Source organism: Lissotriton helveticus, chromosome 6, assembly GCF_964261635.1.
Source record: "Lissotriton helveticus chromosome 6, aLisHel1.1, whole genome shotgun sequence".
In the NCBI taxonomy this organism is placed as follows: domain Eukaryota; kingdom Metazoa; phylum Chordata; class Amphibia; order Caudata; family Salamandridae; genus Lissotriton; species Lissotriton helveticus.
In genome coordinates this window covers 1,532,886,902-1,532,905,213 of record NC_136067.1, presented here as the reverse complement: position 1 = coordinate 1,532,905,213, position 18,312 = coordinate 1,532,886,902, and positions in this window count along the sequence as shown.

Below are 18,312 nucleotides of genomic sequence, written 5' to 3'. Positions count from 1 at the left end.
GAGTGCACCACCAAATTTAAGATCGGTAGGGGTATAAGGCAGGGGTGTGTTTTAGCCCCCCTGCTTTTTACTCTCTTTATCAATGAGGTGGACTCGATATTACAGACAGTAGTGGCAGATGCCCCGAGAGTAGGTGATTCAATGTCCCCGTACTGCTCTACGCGGACGATGCCGTGCTGCTGTCCAGGACCCCGATAGGACTACAACGCCTGATGGATGGGTTTTCACAATTTATCAGGAGTAGAAAACTTGTGATTAATAAAGCTAAAACCTATGTTATGGAGTGTGGACAACGGGCGAGTAAGCCCCAATTTTATTACATTGAAGGCAAAAGGGTCCAAAAAGTCGATAATTTCTGCTACCTAGGGATCACCTTCTCTAAGAATTGTTGCTGGGCTAATGAGCATAAGAATGTCAGGACTAAGATGATGAGAAGTGCAAATGGGTTGTTTACTTTTGCTACCAAACTAGGGAATAAACGGATAAAAGACATGCTCAAGATCTTCCAGTCTAGATGTCTTTCCGTAGCCCTGTATGGGGCAGGGGTCTGGGGTCTGGCCCCAGTTGGAAGCCTTCAGGTGGAGGAAAATGCTTTCCTTAAAAGACTTTTGTGCTTGCCAAAATCTACCTCCAACGACTTAGCCCATAGAGAACTGGGAATTCAACATTTAACTGATTTGATTCTTCTGCGACCTTTAATGTTGTGGCGGTCAATTTGGCTGAATGAAGAGACATCCTTAACCAGAGCTATCATCAATGATTGTCTCACTGTTGATTACCATCTAAAGATCCCGTGGATTAAATATATCATCAACAGTTTCCAGGAGATCTATGGCCTTAATATTATTGGGGATCGATATGGGGCTTCAGACTTTTCTAAGTCTGAAATGAAGAAAATCTTTTTTAATCACAAATTAGAGAGGCGGGTAAGTAATAATGGAAAGTTATCCACCTGTGTGTTTTATAACAGTCTGAATGACATAGCGGGCTTTCAATCGTATTTGACTCTAGTGACAAGAGTTTCCCATCAGTTTGTCTTAACAAGGTTGAGGATGGGGACTGTGCATAATCTAGTTGCCTTCCCTTCGCTGAACCAGCATCCTGTTGGCCCTTGTCCATGTGACAATACTTCTGCACAAAGCACCACGCACTTTCTCCTGCTGTGTCAATTGTATGGGAATTTTCGTAAAACTTTTTTAAAACCTATTTTTATCAAGTTTGGTGTTAGAACAGTTCATGATTCTATGAAATTGCTTTTTAGTTTGCACCACCCCGATGTATGTTTTTATACTGCTACCTTCCTCCTTAAAGCAATTAGTGTTAGGAAAAGCATGAGTTTTTAACTATTTATTCAGTCCCTGCCTGTATAATATGTTTTTTTTTTAAATCTTGAGCGTTGAACTGAAAAAGTAATTGTATTGTAAATGTTGTATGTTTTGCATTTATTATATGTGTGCTTTTATGGACATGATTTTTTTGTTCCGAATAAAGCCTTATGAAATGAAATGAATGAATATCTGTTCTTTACGATTTAGAGAGTTTGCTGCAGATTCGGTTTTCCATCTGAAGGTAGTTTAGGAGGTTTTGCTAAGAAACAAAAGCAAAAGATCTGTGGCAGTGAGGAGCCACACTCAACTGTGCATCATGTTAAGATATATGCTTCACAGCTAGTTTAGACGCATCCTGCGTGAATCAGAAAAATTGACTCATCCTTGTTTGAGTATGTCCACCCATTAAAAAATACACACTGTTAGGTTTTCCACCTCAGAGCATCAATGCTCACAACTATATATGGTGTATGTGTTTTTAGCCTACTCCATTTTCTTCCACATTGTGGCAGGTATAGGGTTATTAGTCTGGCTCAAGGATTTGCTGCCAGAGAAAAATATTTCTGCCTTCATCAGAAAATCCTATTGGCAGAGCCTTAATTAACTATGTAAATGTGAATGGGTGTTTGAAAATTGCCACGTTTTGGTTGCTCTTGGCTAATCTGTTATTTTCAAGTGTTTGTCTGATGCTAATAAAGGTGCAAGATCCAAGGTAAGTGTTTGGTAAATTTAATGAAGTGCCGCGGAGATACAATGAGGATAGAGTCAAAGGTAAGATCCCAAAAACAGAACCTCACATTCACTCCTGCCTTTAACTGCATGAATTTTGATGGGCCACAGCCCTCCAGTAAACAATAATGTAGCAGCAGCATCCACTAAAATAGTAAGGGCATACCTACTGAATTACTAAAAATAAATTATCTCTTATGACTTAATTGAATCCCTACTGCTACAGATTTAGGTCACTTTTGAGCTGAACTTCATATGTAGTGGGAGTTTTATTGGGTAAAAATACATTTTGATTGAGCCTAATGTTGGTCACCAGGGGGTCAGAAAATAGGCATATAGAGCAAAATAACAGTTGCCCCGTTTGTGAATTGTGTACTAAAAGTAGTGGCTCAATTTGTAAATCAATGTAACTCTGAACTTTATAAAGCATTCTTTCTAGATGCCCTGTGAGAATTTGAAGACTATACACATTTTTGCTTGCTTAAGGCAATGTTTGTAATAATATCAAGGAAATGAAGCCATTAAAGTCACTATGGGCCATATGTATGAAGCTAATTTTCAGTCGCAAACGCTGCGAATCGGTAATAATAGCGTTTGCGACTGAAAATTAGCAATTTCCAATGTATGAAGGCATAATTGATCGCAAATCAAGGAATCGCTAATATAGCGATTCCCAAAAATTGCGAGAGGCTGAAATACGTTCCTCGATGCCATGACACAGAGGATGCAACACCACATACACTTCCCCAGCACCCCACAGGAACTAGCACAGACCAAGCAGGACTTTTACAACATCGCCCAATTCCCCCACGTCATAGGATGCATCGATGGGACACATGTTGCAATATCCCCCCCCTCAAACGATGAGTACGTATACAGGAACCGGAAATGCTACCACTCACTTAATATACAGGTGGTGTGTGATGCCAAAAACATCATCACTGACATAGTGGCAAAGTATCCGGGAAGCACACATGACGCGTTTATCTTCCGTCACAGTGGGCTATACCGTAGACTCTCAAGAGGTGATTTTGGCGAGGGATACCTACTAGGTAAATGCTCTCATACATAGGCCACATTTCAACTGACTAGCATGTGCATTCCAGTGACTAACCGTTTACATTTCCAACCACAGGTGACAGTGCTTATGCAGTCCGGGATTTCATCATGACAACCTACCTCAATCCTGCTACTGCTGGGGAGTGGCGCTACAACCGGGCACACATTTCAACAAGAGGCACCATTGAGAGAACCTTTGGCATATTGAAGAGCAGATTCAGGTGCATTCATAATAGTGGAGGAGCACTCCAATACAGCCCCGAAACTTGCTGCAAAATTGTTGTAGCATGTGCCATGCTGCACAATATCGCTACCAGGAAAGGGAAAGGCACACCAGTGGAGTTGAGCGAATCTGAATCCTCTGACGTGGAGGGGCCTGGACCTGAACGCATTGCAGCTGGTGTAGCTGGTGCTGCAGCTGGGCGACAGAGGCGTGATGAGATTACACGCAACTACTTCTAGGTGAGTAATAATGACACAATGACAACTTCAATCTGTGCAAGTGTGTTTTAATAGCTACAGCAACAATGCCACACATCCTCATAGGCAAGTACATACACTCCCAATGTAATGCACATGTTCAATTCACAGTGCAACTATGTAACTGGAGTGACTGCAAAGTCAACACTGTAGTTGTCCATATTTTGCCCCTGCTAATCATTGGTATTTGGCTGCACATTCTAAAGGTATGTAGCAGGCCTATTGCTCCTGCCACTACGGCGCCTCTCTACGGTGGGTGGTGGGGTGGTGGGGTGGTGGAGCTCCGCACTGACTGGGAGTCCTCCTCACTTGGAGTCAGTACTCCAGGGCCAGTGGTACGTAGGGCACGCAGTTCATCCAGAGCAGATGTGGACTGCACAACGACAGTGGCGATGTCCTGTATGCCGTGTGAGAACTCATGCTGTGTTTCAATGGTGCGCCTGGACAGAATATTGGTTGCTGAGGCCAAGCGGTTGATTGCGCGCGTGTACCGGTCCATGTGGCCCAGCTCTTTGCACCTAGTAGCGCGTTCGGCACGCAACTCCTCAGAAAGCACTTGCACAGCACCCCCTCATTTCTTCCCGTATGCCCCTGAGCCCTGCCCTCATCTCACGCTGTATCGCCTTCATGTGTTTGGCTTGTAGGCGCTGCACCTGGAGCATGTGTAATTCCAGCCCTGCGAAAACCGAGTCTTCCTGCTGATCAACGGAGCTGCTGGCCGTGCGGGGCCTGTGACCTGTGGACCCTGGCTGTGTTGTGGCCTTGACTCTTGCTGCGAACCTATGGCATCGGACTGCACATTGTTATTGGTGTCCTCATCATCGTCCTCCATGACTGCCAATGGCCTCACAATCTTCCTCCTGGGTCCCTTTGGTGGAATGACAGGGCTGTCCTCCCCATCTGTTTCCTGCACCTGCCCAGCGTCTCCAGAGTCTGGAGGTTCTGTGTCTCTTCCACTGCCTGTGGGCTTATTAGTTGCAGGTGCTGTGGATAGAACAGCACACATTAATTTAATGTACTAATTTCCAATGTGAAACTAAAATATTTCACAGTTTACCCTTACTTTACTTTTGTTATTCCCCTTTCCTGACCTGCACATGTGAAAATTGCCTAGCGTGGCTGTTTCTCGCAACATTTATTTTTCATGTGACTACATCTCCCACAATGCATTGCTGTGACTGCCTGTGTACTTGCTCTGGCGTGACATGTGGTTCCCCTAATCCCTAGGTTGCTGCAGGGGCGTGGGGGTGGTTTGGGGTGTGATGGTATGCATCTTACCTGGTCTGGAAGCTGGTTGGTCCGAGCTGTCTAGCACAGACACGCCCGCCACACTCTCTGGAGCCAGTGTTCCCTCTACAAGTTCCTCAAGCGGTGTAGATTCTGGTACATTGGAGGTCCCTCCACCGGTGAGCTGTGACTGCTCCAGCCTGGCTGCCAACTTTTCTTTTGAGCGCTGGCGCAGGTCGTACCAGCGCTTGCGCAGTACCTCCACTCTCCTGTGTGTAACTCCCAGGGCATTGACTTTCGCCTGTATGCCTGCCCAGATGCGGCTTTTCCTTGCCTCAGGCACCTTGTGTGAGCTCTTTCCAAACAACAAATCGTGGTTTGGCACCATCTCAGTAATGAGTGTCTCCAGTTCAGCTTCTGAGAACGTCATCTTTCTCTTTCTAGAAGTTTCTCCTTCTTGCTGCTCCTGCTGGGTTGCAGGCAATTCCTTGTTCCCACTCTCAGCCATGGCTCCTCAGTAGCAATCCTCACTCTCCCACTCTCTGACAAACAATACTGTTGCAGCATGGGTAGTCAGTCACTTCCTGGATGGTGATGTCATCAAACTGCATCAAGATTGCGATTGGCTGATTTCGGAAAAATCGCAATTTTGCGATTTTTCCCGTTAAGGAATCGCAAGTTTGCGATTTTTCCCATTTAAGGAATCGCAATTGTATTTCTCGCAAATATTTAGCGATTTTATCCGAATCGCTAAATATTTGCGATTATGTTGATACATTACTATTTGCGATTCGGTAAAAATCACAGATTCCGTATTGCAAATCGGAGAGGCTCGGCCTCCAAAGAGAAAACTAAAGCAGACCCTAAAACTACTGCCGTAAGCACTGCACAGAAAGGCACCGTTAGCCTCAAGAAGACAATAACAAAAAGAAACGGCCCGGACCTCACAGCTTCTATGAAAGAGCCGGGGAACAAAGCAAAGGCCAAAGAAAGTACCCTGCGCCAACCCACCGTTACGGAGAGCTTTGCCAATGTACCTGCAGGCAGCGGGACACCGGGGAGTATGCACGGCGGCGGTGATAGCATTTCCGCCTCGGACGCCAGAGCAGGAGCCGACTTCAGAGCCGATGTTGGAGCAGGAGCCGGAGCTGCGGTTGCTAGGCAACCTGAAAGACCTGCAGCAAGGAAGCCGGCTGAGCCATTGCCTGCCGCAACTGCTACGGCTGGGGTCGCAGTAGGGAGAGGAGACCAAGTCCTGGAGGTAGGCTCGGGGGAACCTCGGGCTGGGTCAGATGAAAGGCACAAGTCTGATAGTCATCACTAAAAAATCTCAGATAAATCAAAAGTGAGCAATGAGATGGTGAATCAAATAGACAGTCGTGCCATGTGTACTCAGTTGCCGGACGAGAATGGGAGCATTGTTATGCCGGTTTTGGGGTCAGAGTCAGAGACAGTGCAGCAACCTCATTTACAAATGACTAATAATGAAGGTGTCGGTCTGTTGCGTGCTGAACCTAGTGCGCTAGATTGGGCAGAAGTCATGGACTTAGAAACGGAAAGCGGAATTAATAAAATAGGAGGCGAGTCCTCTGCTGAAGTGGGTATTGGTAATGGAACTGCCTCCACAGATAAATTCTATTCCGTCGATGAAGACTCTCAATCTCAATCGCAGTCCCTGCCTTCAGATGAAATTAGCATGGATGAGTCTACTGGTAAGGATACTGGCAGTAGTTCCCCTGCTCAGAGAAACACGCAGAAGAAACGTCTTTCTAAAATAAAGCCCTCTACGGCAAGTAGCACCACCGACCCTACTAAAAAACTAGCTTGGGACTACTCTACTACCACCTTTTCCTTTTTGGAGCAAGACAGTCCTGCTACGTTGGTTGGCGATCAAGGTTCCGTACAGCCACCTCAGCCTCCGGTTACACTAGATCTACTATTTAATACATTGAAATTAATGCAATCCGAGGCTAGGGGTGAAAGTAGGAGGGCAAGACAAGAGTCAAGGAAGATTCAGTACAAACTAAGAAATATAAGTAAAAGGCAGGACGAGATGGTGGAGAGAGTCACCCACGTGGAGGAAAGAACTGGCAAAGTAGAGGAAGAGCTGAGAGATTTAAAAATGTATAAACAAGAGCATCAAAAGGTGGCAGAAGACGTTAACTGGAAGCTGGAGGACTATGAAAATAGACAGCGTCGTAATAATATCAGACTGTTAGGCGTAGAAGAAGGTCTCGAAGGGGAGGATCCCAGAGTGTTTGTTGTGAACCTTCTTAAGGGGGCTTTTCCCGAATTAACAACTTGGCAGTGGGAAACTGAAATTCAAAGAGCCCACCGTTTTCCGTTCTCACTCAAAAGGGGTCAAGCGGGAGCGGGAGCGCAGGTAGGGCGCCCGAGGGCACTGTTAATTTATGTGGGGAATTTTCTTCTACGACAGCTGATATTGGATAAGGCTAAGCCTGAGTCTAGACGTACATTTAATAATGTCACTTTTTTTGCAAGGCCGGACTTCTGCCACGCTACAGTGGAGCGCAGATGGAGGATGAGGCAGTTGATTCCGCATATTCAGGCCTTGGGTTCAGAGGCTTATTTGTTGTACCCCGCTAAATTGAAAATAGTGATCAAAGGCCAGTTTAATTTTTTTTTTTCTGAAATTAAAGCGAAGGCATACATGATGGAAGTTTTGGGGTACAAGGAGAAATAAACAAAGGGCCTCTTCGAGGTTGGAACGGGGGTGGGGAGGAGTGGCGACTGCTGCTTCCCTGGCGTCCACATATAGGTCATGTTTGACCTATTTGCCTGTAGGGGAGGGTGGGGGAGGGGTAGTGTGGGGGGTTTGGGGAGGGGGTGGGGGGGAGCAGGGGGGAAGAAATTGGCACACATTGCACACACAGAGATACATGTTGAGACAGTTACAGATCTTACACATATGGTGGAAGGGGGAAGTAAGGGGAAAGTTTGTGAAACGGAATAGGGAGTTGGTACCAATTCTGGATGTTTTTTAATGGCTTGCCGCATTATGTCAATGAATGTCTGTGGCCTTAACGATCTTCAGAAAAGATTACGAGTCTCAGCGTTTTGTAAATCAATGTATCCAGATTTGATCTGCCTGCAGGAAACTCACGTGGAGGGAGGTAAGGGTTATTTGTTAGAACAACTGGGTTTTAAAGTATTAGCACTTACAAAACAAGGCTCCAAAACACGCGGGGTAGCTATTTTAGGGAAAGGTACGGATTGTATAGTTTTTAGGAGTAAAGAGGACATATGGGGGAGGTGGGTCATTGTAGAAGTAGGCTTTAGAGGAGCTAGGTTCACACTGGTTTCTGTGTATGGCTCAACGGGTGATGATCCTGATATATTTCGTTTTCTGGATCAAGAGTTGTCAACTTGGGTGGAACCCATTATTTGCTGTGGGGATTTTAACATCAACCGTCCTTCTAGTGTTGAGCTACAACTGGGGCATCGGTATATTGGGCGTAAGAAGAGAATGCATAGGGCAATAGTAGACATGGCCGCACACAACGCTCTATCGGATGTCTGGGCCAATCTTCATCCACAGACAGATGGTGATACCTTTTTTTCTGCCCCCCATAGAGTAATGGTAAGGTTGGATTATTTTCTAATCTCCAACTCCTTGCTCTCTAAGACACAGATTAGGAAGCTACCCCGCTTGGTGTCAGATCATAATCCCCTAATCTTGATAGTTAGTTTAAATGGGATAGTAAGAAAGGTATACAAGTGGACATTTGAGAGGGTTTTGTTAAAAGATGAGGGATACTGTAAACATATGGAAAGGTGGGTTAGAGAGTTTTGGTATATTAATAAGGGGAGTACTAGCAGTGGTATTGTTTGGGATGCTTTTAAAGCAGGAATAAGGGGTGAGACGATTAGCTTTACAACTTTTAGACAGAAAACGGAAAGAGAAAGGGTAGAACAACAAGTTAACTCTCTCCTATCTGCAGAGGCGGAGCTGGCTAGGTTAATTGCGACTAGCAGCCCCTTGGATCAACAAATTTTGGAAATGATGGTGCAAAAGGCTGAAATGGCTGAAAGTATTGCTAACAAAGCAGCAGCAAATTACTTGGCAAAGAAAGAACAAGCTTGCGAGTTTAGTGAGAGAGTGGGGCATATTCTTGCCATCAGAACGAGACAGAAAATTACTGCAGGTGATATTAAGAATATGATAGATGGCTCAGGCAATCTGATTTCTGACCCTGCAGATATAAGAAATGAGTTTTGGAGGTATTACTCAGAATTATATGATGGGGAAGCTGAGGTGGGTAGGGATAAAATCAAAGATTATCTAGGTAATATCGAATTTAATGAGTTAGAGGAAGAGGAAAAGGGGAAATTAGATTCTACTATAACTATAGAAGAATTGACATTAGCCTTGTCAGATCTTCCTTCATCCAAGGCAGCAGGACCAGATATGATTCCAGTGGAATTTTATAAAACATTTTTTGCGGCTCTCAGGTCGGAGTTACTGGATACGCTCACTCAAGCTCAGAGTGAAGCTTCAATTCCAAACTCATGGGGTGGCGCTGAAATCATAGTCATCTTGAAAAAAGGTAAACCTCCCACAGCCCCTGGGTCGTATAGACCTATTGCTCTAATGAATGCGGATGTGAAGTTGTATTCGAAAATCTTGGCAACAAGGTTGACTACTATTATTGAGAAATTAGTTACCCCAGCCCAACATGGTTTTATCCCAGGGAAGGGTACTACGGAACATGTTAGGACGGTGATTACCTGCTTCGATGCTATGGAGGCTGCGGGCGGCCCTGTCGCAGCTTTATTTCTTGATGCCGAAAAGGCTTTTGATAGGGTTGCATGGGAGTATTTGTGGGAGTTAATGAGACACTATGGTTTTGGTGAAAGATATATTAGGGCAATTCAGGTATTGTATAAGGCTCCAACGGCTAGAATTAAAATTAATCGGGAACTAACGGCTGCGGTACAGATAAAAAGAGGGACAAGGCAAGGTTGTCCGAGTTCTCCCCTCCTCTTTGCACTCTATATGGACCCCTACATACGAATCCTGGTATTTCCCCCTTTTGCTCGAATGAGATAGAAGTCAATGTGCTGGCATACGCAGATGACGTGGCTATAATTACGCCGGATCCATCTAGGGCAATTGTAGAAATCGAGCAAGAGGCCCTTAAATTTGGTATAATCTCTGGCTATAAGCTTAATAGTGCAAAAACACAGATAATCAAGAATGCAATGGTATGTTGCAACGACTCACGTGTGGTTTCTGCAGCAGTCTATTTAGGTGTTGAAATTTCGCCCAACCTAGAGACAGTGGTAGAACGGAACATCTCCCCCTTAATGAGGAAAGTAAGCTTAGATTTGGTCAGGATAAACAACCTTAGACTCACACTGGTGGGCCGAACCAATGTCATCAAAATGCTTATACTCCCCAAGTTTCTTTATTTTTTCCGAACAATACCCCTAATATTTGAGTCCTCTTGGTTTAATAAGCTTGAGTCAATCTTGAATAAATTTATTTGGTCATATGGGAAGACCAGGCGGGCTTACAAATTTATGACTTTACCAAGGGCTAATGGAGGCTGGGGGGTTCCAGATTTTAGATTATATTATTGGGCTTCGGCTCTTCAATATACTCAGGGTCTGATTGGAGCTAATGGTGCGGACCTGAATGTTAATGCCTTTTCGACTATGATATATTCCATCGTACTGGGCTCTGATACTGCGAATGCTTTTTTAAATTGCGCTGACTTTTCTTACTATAAACGCACTCGTTTTAAGACAGTTCTAGCTGCACATAGCATCTGGTCAGTTGTAGCAAAAAAATGTGGGTTGGGAAGATACAACAGATACACCAGAATATACAGGAATAAGACTCTCCCACCCTTAATCTTTGCTGATGCTACTATGGCAGAGTGGGCTAGAAATGGAATTATAAAAATAGGAGATATGCTGGGCCCAGATGAAAAGATGTTGCAATTCTCTGATCTGATGGCAAAATGTAATATCACTAGACAGAGCTTCTTTAAGTATCTACAGATCAGGAGCTTCCTCAATAGGAAAAAAGGAGGCGAGGCAGGATTTGCAAAAAATAATATTATGGAAGCCATAGAACAAGGAGGGATGTGTTCTATTCGCCATTTTTATGCTAACTTAGTAGAATTGAAGCAGGACGATATTGAAAAATATGGAAATAAATGGGCTGGGAAATTGGGGATACAGAGCCAATATTTCTTAGACTCATTGGAACTAGGATGCTCTGTTTTCTGCTCTGCTTTGCTCCAATCCCAACACTACAAAACTCTATACCAACTCTACCATACACCGGATCGCATTGCACAGTGGGGTGGTACTACAGGGACTACTTGTCCCCGCTGCAATACTCCGGCAGCGGATAGTATTCATATTTTTGCACTATGTCCTCAATTAAGAACATTGTTGAAAGGTATTGAAGAATTTATGGACTGTACACTTGGTTTGAACGTGATTTTGTCACCAACTGTAATTATGTTAGGTGTCAGGGGATTTGATGGGGAATTTTGTGAATTTTTATTTGTAGCAATGGCGGTGTATAGATTACTGATTGCCAGAGCCTGGCTGGATATAGTACCTCCAGTAACACAACAATGGATTGCTCTGTTATTGGGGATGTTCAATCTTGAAAAGGGCATTTATGCTAGGAAAGGTAAAAGGGCAAGGAGACTGGGAAGGAAAATATGGGAACCAGTTCATCGATGGAAAGAAAGGTTAAATGTAAGCCATAACTGATTTAACAATTTTTGTTATGTTTTGTAGATTATATGGGAGTAAAAGAGATGTCTAAATGCTACTTAGAATTTTTGTTTCTTTGTTTGTAGTATTTGTTTAATATATGTATGTATATTCTGTGTATTCTGTGTGCCCCCCAAAATTTTTTTTTTATAAAAAAAAAAGCAAATCGGAAACTTCATACATATGGCCCTATGTTCCTTTCCTATCAAATAGGCAGAACATTAAAATATCCCTGCTCTTCCTCCCATACTATGCTATTGCTAACTCTATGCAGCCTTTGATGAGGTAACGTCTATGCCCTGGTAAAATTTCCATTACACCAGTATATTCTTCCAGATTTTGTGCTATGCTTGTTACATGAAATTCCTATAATTGCGCTATTATGCGTTGTCGCATAATTATGTGCCATTCATGGCAAACATTTAGTGAACGACCAGAGCATGAACAGCTGCTGTTTCGGATGATTTTGTTTTTTGATGTTTTTGTTACCATGAAATTCATTCTTGTGTCCAAATGGATGTGAGCATGCATTTCTTGCTAAAATATAGTGACAAATGATGATTTTTATTTTTTGCTTAATTTCCCCCACATTTCATATAATTAAACAAATGCAAATTACACGAACATCACACCCCCATTGATATCACCCACAGCACACCCTATTGCCTCAATCTTGTCCCATACATTTCATCTCTCTTAGCCCTATTTTCCCACCTCTACACTTTGAGGTAACTGTGCCATCTTATTGGGATTATAACATGATTGCAGGCAGTGCTTGGAATCGTTTCATTTAGATATTTTGTGATTATTCAAACTTGTGCAAAGCAAATTATACACAGATCTCTTGAACAAGTTCATTAACAACCTGAGCTATATTGGAAGCTTTGCATCAAAAGGCGGAAGAAGTACTCGGGTCAACTTTGGAGTAGGTACCATTTGCTCAGCAGATATAGATGGTAAGACACCTCAGTGGCGAATGTTCCTATTGTGTTTAGCTGATAGCAATTGGCAGTGGAGAAGTTCGAGATCTGCTGCTGCCAACTCTGCCTTTCAATCTTCCAAGATGAATAAAAGAAGCACCATTACATGTCCTGCTCCACCATTAGAACTGCTAGACAGTGTTTTTAAGTGTTAAGTAGAAACACAGGTAAAGATAGGGGTGCACCTATGTGTCTATCTGTGCAGCTACCTTTATAATATAAATGGTGCTCCCAAAAGGGTGTGTCTTTTTCAGATGGGCAGAGTTTAAACTTTAGATTTAAATTTTGGCAAAAGTGGCGCAACTCTACTTGTCATAACCCTGACAACACCCTGCAAATATTTCTAATGTTTAGGCATCTGCCATGTAGCCCTGCATTCAGTATATGTGCTTGGTTTCTATCTTCTAATGAAGGCTGCAGTCACAACTTCTATTTTAGAACATATATAACAACAAAAGAGCACATGGGTGGGTGACACAGGCTACACCATCCTACATTTCTCCTAGAACCAGGCCAGAAATTCTTAATTATGTAAGGTGAAGAAAACTACATCTCAGTGAATGGAGGTGAAAAAATAAATCAGCATTATTTGTTTATTCTATCTCTTTTCACGTGGGATATTTGTTGGTGGCTTGAAAGAGCATAGAAAGTCACTACTGTCTGAAAGAGATAGCCCTTGAAATATTGCACCCTGATGTTGCAGTCTGGATTGGAGGGAACAAAAGTATAGCTTGGCCCATAGACTACATGGCTTAACCTGGGATGATTGGATACTTCATTTTAGGGGTGGGTGACATGTTCCCTATTGTAGAGGTGGTTGGTTCATTCTTTAGTCAATGTCCCCATAAAATTATAAGTAGAAACAGTGAGTTTGACCTTGGGTTATCTGATTCTGGCCAGCAGCAGTGCACGTATAGCACTATCAGAAGTCATATGCTTGTGGCTGACTACCGTGGACATTTAGGAGAGCCTTTCCTGTGTTTTCTCCAGTCTGGCCCTAGTTTGTGTGGGATTGCCACACCACAGATATGAACACTGCACTCAGAAATATGGAGCAGATGATGAAGCATGTTAACTGTTCTCCCAATCATTTTCCTTCATTAGTCCCCAATAGGGAATAGTACAATCTTTCTGGCGCCCTCAAATGAGTTCCGTGGCAACCTCATAGCCTTCTTTGTCAACAAAATTAATTGATGTTCTAAGAAAGGGCATCTTTATTATCGTACTTTACCCTGATGACACTCACCCAGTAGTATCTGCCATCTATTTGAGGTTTCAACACTCACCAAAGATATTAGAAAAATATTGATATTCTTGAAACAGCTCACTATTACCTCTCCTCATCTGACTAATCAATTCTGCTCAATTGTAAGAGACTGTTGGCTTAAGAAGGCAATGTTTAAAAACTACAGACCTAGTATAGTCTCATCTTAGCTTGTAAAGGCACTTGAAAAAGTAGTTATGTTAACTTTCCATACATATGGAATCAAATGGCCATCTTCGTGACTTTCAATCTGGGTTTAGACCCCGCAGGGACACAGAGTCAACACTGCTAAACATCAGGGAAGTATTATCCAAAACCCAGAACCAAGGCATGCTCTGAACCTTCATGTAATTAGACCTCTGAGTAGGATTTGACACCATCGGCCACAAGGTGATCCTCGACAACCTGTCTCATTTGGCTGACATTAGTTATAATGCTATTTTGGTTTACCTCCTTTTTATTTTGGTTACTTATAAAGTATTGCAAATTAGCTTTCAGCACCATTATGTGATTTGGATGAAATACATCGTAGATGGAAAATAGACTAAGTTCTGGCTAATAACAGGAGATCTGTTAGGTTGGTATTAACAATAATATTAATACATCAGCCAGGCATGCTGAAAGAAAGACGGCAAAAACCTGATAAAGTGTCTGCGGGAAGAAGGGGTGGAAATTGGTTCCAGGTATCTAACCAGCAGCAGAGGGGAAAGAAATAGAATAAAAGCAAGACTACCATAAAACAGCTTTTAGAGCTGGGATTTTAGCAATCACCTGAATTTTGGAAGGCAGATTCCATTTGTAAAGACAGAAGTGTGAACTTTGCACATGAGAGAACCTTCTTGTGAATTTCTTCAAAAACGTGGGTTGGTAGATAGAAAGTATACATTGGTAGATTTTAAGTATCTGGAAGGATGATAAGGGAAGATTATGGGTAAACAATGTCAACAGGGTTTTAAGGCACTATGGGGTCCATTAGCATGGCGGACGGACAAAGTCCGTCCGCCATCCTGTCGGGGGCAGGTACCGTCCGCCACAAGGGCGGAGGAACCGTGCCCCCAATTAGGATGCACCCGCCACAGTGGTGGGTGCATCCCGCATTTTTAACATTGCGGCGGATGGGGCTTAAAGCACCGGCCGCCGCAATTTGAAAAATGATTGTTGTGTATTTCACAGCACAACATGACAGGCACCGCGCGGTGCCTGCCATGTTGTGCTGTGAAACGCAGGGGGTACCATAGGTACCCCCCATGTTCACCCCCACCCCTCCTTCACTCTTGGGGCCCGCAACGGGCCCCCAAAGCAGGAACCGTATGCCTTTTCGTGGCGGCATTGCCGCCACGCAAAGGCATTCCTCCCAGGCCATCCTAATATGGCTGGCGGTGTCTGATAGACACCGCCACCATATCAGGCCTTTTCCGCCGCGGTCGCAAGGCAACTGCGGCGGAAAAGCGGCGGACGGTCTTCCCCTCCGCCACGGTCTCCCCGCAATTGTAATATGGCGGGGGGAAGAAAGGTGGCGGACGGGCAAGGATGGCGGACAGATCACCACCGCCTGCATGGCAGTGGCGATCCGTCTGCCATCCTAAAGGACCCCATTGTAAAGCGTTACTAAGGAGGCAACTAGATTTGAAATGTGCTCTATCCTTCACAGAGAGACAGTGGAGGGCTTTCCAGGCGGGTCTGATGTGGTCATGTCAAGTCTTTTCAGACGGACCAGGAGACAAGAAGGATGGTTCTGGACTCTTTAGTGTTAGGATATTAATTTGTTAGCAAGTCCAGTGTGGAGTGTATTACAATAGTCAAGTTGGGAAAACGCTAAACAGCTGGGGAATGTTTCTTTTCCACTCATTTCTAGAGCAGCCTGTCTCTGAGTAGCCCATGGAATGACACTTCATTTCAGAAATACATCAGTGACTCCAGTTAAGGTGACTCTGCAAGAGCAATATGCAGCCACTTATTTTCTTTAAATAGAAAAAATGAGGCTGATAAGAAGCCTTACATATACAATTAATGCATGCCTAACACCAGGGAACACTGTTTAAAAATCATCACATAAATATTATGGCATCCGTGATGACAATGTTTCAAATAATTAACATTTTTTAAAGTCACTAGCAGTAAAATATGTTGGAAAAAAGTATTGTGCTGTATTCAATTTTCTCTTTCGTTCTTTCTCTTACATTCTTTTGCTTTCTTCCTTTCTATTTCGTTTTCACTCTCTTTCTATCATTCTTTTACTTTTCATTCACTTTTATTTTTCTTGCTTCTTTCATTCTGTATCTCTTTTTCTTCTTGTTTATCATTCCTTTGTTATTCTCTTTTTCTTTCTCTCGCTTTCTTTCTCCATCTTTCATTTTTTTTTCTGTCTCTTTCATTACATCCTTTTCCTCTAGTTTTTTTCTTTCTCTTTTTTCCCTCTCTGACACTTTCTTGTTTTTTGCTTGCTCTCATGCTGACTTTCTTTATTTGTTTTTTCTTCTGTTCTCGCCTTTCTTCCATCTCACCTTTATTCCCTTCTATCACTTCTACTGTATGTCCATTTTTACTTTCTCTTGTCCACTTTATTTCTTTCCTTCCGTTCTGTTTCCATTTTACTACTTTTTCAGTATTCCTTTTTCTTCTCTCTTTTGTTTGTTCCTTGTTTGTTTCCTTCATTCATTTGTGCATTCCCGTGTTGCTTTCTTTCTATCATTCCTTCTCCACTTGCTGTCTCCTTCTTTCATTTCTCTCTTTTCTTCCTTCGCTTTCTTAATGCCTTCTTCACATTCCATCTTTTCTTCTTGCTGTCTTCTTCAATCTTTTGTCTGTCCCTCTATTTTTCTTCTCCTTCAGTCTTTCTTTTCCTTCTTTCCATCTTCTTTATGCATAATTCTTTCTTTCTTTGAGTATATCTTCCTCAAGTTCTTTATTTCTCTCCTTTCTCTCTCCTTTATTTCACTTCCTTTTCTCTTTCTTTTTTCCTTCCTCATCCTTAGAGGTACTTAACTTCCTAAAGCAATCTCCTCATTTATTAATTTGTGTTTCATCTTTGCCTCAGGTATATTTACTAGAATGGAATGGCGGCAGTAGTATGTTTACTTGTAGAGCACTGTGAAGTGTGCATATACCTATTCTTAATCTTAAATCATAAAGGGAGGGCCAGTTTCTGGACATCAACAAATGAATTTTCAGGTAGGCTTGAGCGGAGCTCGTGGAATACTGCTAAGCAGAATTCTGCAGAGCAGCCAAAAAACTACTCTCGACTCAGCGGAATTTTGTGAGTGGGCGGAGCTGCTCAACACACCAGTTCATGCTACATTATTGACATTTGGCAACACGCAGCACGTTCTTGTGCTTGAAATTGCATGTGAACAGCATCACACAGTTTGCATGTGCGCTGTAATTTTGTTTTCTGTGCATGGGGTCTGTTTGTAATCCACTCACAATCTTTTAAATCGCCCCCATCTGACTATTCCAGCCCTCATTTTCCTTTATTGTATCAGTGTGTGGTTTTGTGTCTATGTAATTTACATTTTTGTCATTTTGTTTTGAGATTTTCGTGACTTTTTCTACTTTTTTGGGGTTACCTTTTCAGTCTTTACTTTTTCCTTTCTTCCTTCTCCTAGTTCTTATTTTTGTTTGCCCCCCTGTGCCATGGCAGAGCAGGGCGAGGAAGGAAGTGGCGGTGCCAGGGCAGCTGTTAGCTGCACACCTTGCGGTCATCGGCGCCGCCCAAGGGTGCATCCCGTGCCATTTTCTCAGAGGTGGAGGTGGCTGCACTCGTTTTTTATGTGCGGTCCCACCTTCCCTCCACACTGGCAGCAGGCAGCAGGACTGGCAGCAGAAACGGCCTCCGGGCGCAACAGCTGCTGTGGGTGAGTGTGCGCCGGAGCTCTGGGGTCCAGTGCAACCAGTAGCAGTTAACGCACCGATGGGCCAACATCCTGGATAGGGAAGAGGACATGCTGGGCATGGAGGTTGTGGGGCTCGGTGAGTAACTATTTGTTGTGTTCTTTTTAAGCCAATATTTGTTTGCCAAATAGCATGCTTCTCACACTCAGAGGTAAGTTAAGTTTACGTTACAAATATGTGATCCTTCCGGTGCTCAGCCCTACCTAATCGTACTCATTGGCGCTTGCTTGGACTGAACATTTAAGAATTCATGCAGATTCCTCTGTCCTGTCACGAAGGGGCCGAATATGATTGCGGTGAATCCGCATCCTCCGGGCCGGCGGAAGCCACCGCCGGCCCGGAGGATGCGGATTCACCGCTGCGATGTGTGTACAGACCCCCCGCCAGATTAGGATGGCTGGGGGGTCATCGGCGGACGGGGAGACCGTCCGCCGCTTTTCCGCCGCGAGACCATGGCGTAAAAGCTCTAATATGGTGGCGGTGTCTATCAGACACCGCCAGCCATCTTAGGATTTGCCCTGGGACATGCCTTTCCGCGGCGGCAATGGCGCCACGAAAAGGCATAAGGTCTTTTCTTTGGGGGCCCGTTGCGGAC